General features: G+C 45.9%; 1 pseudogene; it reads left to right on the forward strand.

Annotated features, from left to right (window-relative positions):
* Window positions 1-255: 255 nt before the first annotated feature.
* On the forward strand, window positions 256-3,801 carry LOC120849167 (annotated as a pseudogene).
* Window positions 3,802-5,085: the final 1,284 nt, after the last annotated feature.

A 5,085-nucleotide genomic window follows, 5' to 3' on the forward strand; every position in this document is an offset into this window, starting at 1 on the left:
AAATGCACCGAGTCGAACAGAGTGTATCTATATGTATCTAATTTTTTAGTGCTGTCTTATGTATCAAAACGGTGCATTTGCATAGCTTTCGGAAGTACCCTTTGTGTGATATTACTTGTGTGGCGGCTATATAATTAATCGATACTTATTTTGTTTCAGCGCGTGCATCCACAAGAGCTAAGAAGGTTCGATGAGTACAAAGAAGGGTGGAGAAAACAAGCAATCAAGAGAAAGGCCGACGCCCCTGCTGACAAAATGCGCCAAACGAAACTGTTTTGCTCTCCCGGGAGTCAACTGACTCAGCCTAAAGTCGACGATCTGATCGTCAAGTTCGTTGTGCATGGGTTGCATTCATTATCGACAGTCAAAGAGCCAGGCTTCATACAGCTTGCAACAGGTGAGCTTTCAATTCTATGCGAAATCAGACTGCATTATAATTGTACATTGTCTCTTTTTCTATTTTAGGCTTGCGCCCAGGGACTAGTGTGATGTCGCGACGCTCCCTAGGTCGGCGAATTGACGAGGAATGGGAAAAGTTTCTGGATGACGTGCGAGAGAAGTTGTCTGGTCAAAGCTATGTTGCAACCACAGCTGACATCTGGTCCACTCACCATCGTAGCTTCATGGGTGTCACAGTTCATTGGGTAAGCGCTTTGTGTTTTGAATAAAACAAAATGTGTCCCTTTCCTTCACTACCGTGGCAAAGGCGGTGGTAACACAGACTGTGAACGCATTATTTTGGAGAGCTTCCATCAGCTTGCTGGAAACAGCGTCTCCGGAAGAACGCCCTGCCAAAAGTAGCGCTCGAGCGGGAGTGGAACGCGTAGGTCACGTAGATTTTATGCTTCGCCCCCGTATAAGGTGTATCGAAGCATATGGTCTCCTCATAGAGCGGTAGTACAGTGGTTAAGACATCGGATTCACAGTATGAGGGTCAGAGATTCGTAAAAAAGTCCCTAGTAGTTCAGTGTTTAAGACATCGGATTCATAATCTGAGGGACGCTGGTTCGTATCGGAGCGCTGCCGGTGTCTTTTATATTTCAATTTTCGTGTTCCGCACCTTCGTTACCTAGAAGGCATCGCCGGAAGTGCCTGAGGCCATTCCTATAACATATTTTGTATTAAAAAGTAGAAGTTGTGGAAAACCATGATCAAGTAACTAATGAATGATAATATTTGTATATTTATTTAGATCGATGCTGACACCCTTTCTCGGAGGTCGCTCGCACTGGCCTGCAGGATGTTTCCTGGAAGCCACACGTACGACACGATAGCAGAAATGCTGGAAGACATTAGGCAGTCCTTCGACATCTCGCGGGAGGAGGTCGTGGCCACGGTCACAAACAACGCCAGCAACTTCACCAAAGCCTTCAGGGAGTTCGGCTTTTGTTCTGAGATTACTGACCAGGGTAAGGGTAATACTGTACTTATTATCAAACATTTTTTCAGATTTTTTAAGGACTGATTTACGTCTGTCTCAATAACCTAAACCCAAGTGGGTAACGTGCGATTACAAATGCGAGAATTGTGATAAATATCCGTCATGTAATGCACCGATTCTAATTTTCCTCTTGTCTGGTGCAGCTGACTTGGTTAATTTTTGTGATACTTATAATTCTTCGTTTGATACGCAATACAAATAATTGAAGATGAAGCCACTGGAGCTAATGCAAACGAGAGTGTTTTTGATTATTGCACAACTGTTTTTCTTTTAGTTTCTATGAATATGTGTTATTCACCGTAAAATGTTTCCAGACATGTAATCTTGAGTGCTGTTTTAAGTATTTCGGCTAAATGTGTTCCTTTTTTAACTGGCAGATGATGTCGCCGCCGACTTGTCCTTTGAAATTATGGTCGAACCCGACACCTGGACGATGCTGAAATCAACTTGCCTCGTCATCTTCGATGCGCATGTCACACGCTGAGTCTTGTGGCAACTTCAGATGCGAAGGCAGCCTTGTCGACACCGTCCTTTGAACATGCTAACACATCGGTCATGTCAAAGTGTTCGGCTCTATGGAACTGCGTTCGAAGACCCAAGTCGTCTAAAGTTATTTTGGACATCCTAGGGCATTCTCAGAAGACGCCATGCGTAACACGCTGGAATTCATTGTATGACAGAATGAAAGACCTCCTTCGCTCGAAGGATAAACTGCGAGATGTCTGCGATGGACTAAATCTGCAGACATTCCAAGAAAGAGACTTAGCATTTATTGCCGAGTACTGTGAGATCCTGCAGCCCATCGCCTCCGCTCTGACGCGACTCCAAGCGCAGTCCGATTGCTTCTTCGGAGAGCTGCTGCCAAAACTTTTTACCGTAAAATCAAAGCTTCGGGAGAAGGCTGGAATGGACTTCGTCTACTGCAGACCACTTTTGGATGCGGTTACATCTGGGTTCATTCGCAGATTTGACGAGCTTCTGCGAATGAAACCAAGTGCAAATGAAGCGACTGTTGCTGCTGTTCTTCACCCTTACTTTAAGTTGCGGTGGTTGTCACGAGAACCTCAAGATGTCCGCGAGCATGGCCGGCAACTCACAAAAGAAGCTGTAATTGACTTTGTAAATGCAACCAAGCATACCACGCGTCCTTTGGCGTGCGCGCCATCAACCTCTGCAGCCTCTGACGTATCGGGTGATGCATTCTTTTCTTTTGAAGCCCACTGCGGCACGAGCCCCAGTTGTCAGGAAGATCAAGTCAAACTTGAGTTCCTGAGCTACCTGCAAGATCCTCGAGTTGAATTCGATATGCTCCGCTCGTACCCTTCTCTGAGAAGCGCCTTCATTAGATACAACACCCCAACGTGCTCCTCGGCTCCTGTAGAACGGCTGTTCTCCTTCGCGTCGCTAATCTTACGCCCGCATCGTGGCGGACTTTCAGACCGGCGTTTTGAGCAAATGCTTCTGCTTAAAGGGCCCATGAAACAATTTTTGGCTTGGGATAAATCATTTTAGATTTGGATTTTAGTAATCACACATCAATCAGTGGGCCAAAAGAAAAAAGGTAGAAAGCCAAAAGCCTGACTTTCAGTGCGAAAACTTGAAAACACAGCGAACTATTTCGTACCTCCTCCCCTTCGTAACCTCTCCGCCTTTTCACTGCGATACATCCGCGGTCCCAAAAGCGCGTCGTCGGGTCCAAACTGACGTCACACGAAGCCGGACCTCATTTAATCCCTTCACCCCTAAGCTGACATTGTGGTGGAAGCTACGCGCTTGCCGGACCAATCAGCCGCCTCCGTTTCGTCAACTTACTCCATTCTCTGCAGCCACATTTGCCACGCTCACGTGGCAAAAGTGTGGCTAGCGTCAAGGAGCACGTAGCTTCCACAGCACTGTCAGCTTAGAGGTGAACGGGGTAGGGAGAGAAACTTTTGTCTGAATTTTGAGCGACGGGCTAATCTTCTAGGGGGACAATGGCTCTCTCCGGGTACACAAACCAGGTTCCGAGCGAGAGGGGCCTCCCTTCTTTTTGTCTTCTTGAACTGTTTGGTGGAATGCGCGATTTATGAGTTGAGGAGGAAAGCGAAACAGGAAAAAGTTGGAAAAGTGTTTCATGACCCCTTTAAGGCTGCGGTCCCACGGGTGCCATCGTGACCGAAGGGTTTTTCAACCGCCAGGGCGGCAAAAACGGCAGCAAGCTCTTGCGCGACAATATTACAATAAAGCGACCAGAACGAAAAGACGCAAAACATGGTGCTAAATTGCTGCCTACTTGTACGTCTATCTAAAAGTGTCTGTCATTTCTTGAGGATTCAGAACGCAAGTAAACTCAAGGGACTAATATGAAAACGAGACAGACACCGACTGCCATGTCTGTCTCATATTTATGTGTGTCCCCTCTCCTTACTTGCGTTCTAAATCCTCCTCATGAATGTTTAACCAACACGCTCTCCTGATTCTTTCAATGCCTGTATTTGTTTTTCGAGCTTCAGCCCCCGACAGCGACAGTAGGGAGTTTCAGTATATCGTTTTCATTGGATCGATACCACTCCATGCGCGCGCTTCAGAGCATGCTTCGATGTGGCAGCGTGAGCTCCCAATACAAATATCTTTCCCTGAAAACACGATCTACTATAACTCGTTAACACCACATAGTCCGTGTTTCTGAAAAAAACTTGCGGAGACTAAAACTCAATTATAGATAGAACGTTTTGGTTTGGTAGATTCTGTGGATTTGAAACAGCGTGTATCTTTATACCTCGCTGCTCTCTTGGCTGCAATATTTTTACGGAGGTTTGTACGTTTGTGTAAACGTTTGAAAAAAAGACGCAATATAACAAACACAAGAATTCAACTAATACCTTTGTTAATTAATCTAAAGCAATAAGATACACCCATTTTAAAGTACTTCGGATGAGGTTTTAGCGATGTATCGAGGTATCTAAAATACAGTATTCAGTATCTGTATCGGAGATTAGTTTTGCATCTGTATCTTGTATCGGTATCTCAAATACAATTTTCGAGGGTATCAAGAATCGGTATCGAAGATACAATTTCGAAGCATCTTGCCCACCCCTGCCTTAGAATTAAGATTCATTTCCCAGTCCCCTGGCGCGCCTTGCTTCTTAATTCTCCACCCACTAGGAGAGGAGGGTAAGCTGTACAGAAAACTATTGAGGAAGCCGGGTGTTTCAGTTTTCGCTTCTGCAACAAAATACAAAAAAGCGGTGGTTCCTCATACGGCCGCTAGGATTCCTTAAACGCTCCTCCTCTTTCTTTTATCGTGACATGGTGGTTTATTTTTCTGACTCGAAATTCAGAGGAAGCTAAGGTTCAAACTAACCCCTCTGCCCTTGAATGTTCCTCTTGCTCTCTCAATCTCTTTACCTTTCTCTCCACAGCGAGAGACGCAGTGAAGGCGGGAACAGGGCGCGTAACTCGCATTCAAGCAGTAACAGTTCACCATGCCGGCCTGTTTTCCCCTGAGCCCCATCGGGATTCCCAAACCGGCCAGTGGGAAATCGAGTAAGGGAGGCAAAGGTAGTGTCCCACACTCTCCAACCACATAGCGTCGGGTGCCCTGGGCGCCACGACTCATTAGAGGCAGCCGATCGGGATAGTTTTAGTTCACATAAATTTCTTCT

This window comes from Ixodes scapularis, unplaced genomic scaffold (assembly GCF_016920785.2).
Source record: "Ixodes scapularis isolate PalLabHiFi unplaced genomic scaffold, ASM1692078v2 ptg000378l_1__unscaffolded, whole genome shotgun sequence".
In the NCBI taxonomy this organism is placed as follows: Eukaryota; Metazoa; Arthropoda; class Arachnida; order Ixodida; family Ixodidae; genus Ixodes; species Ixodes scapularis.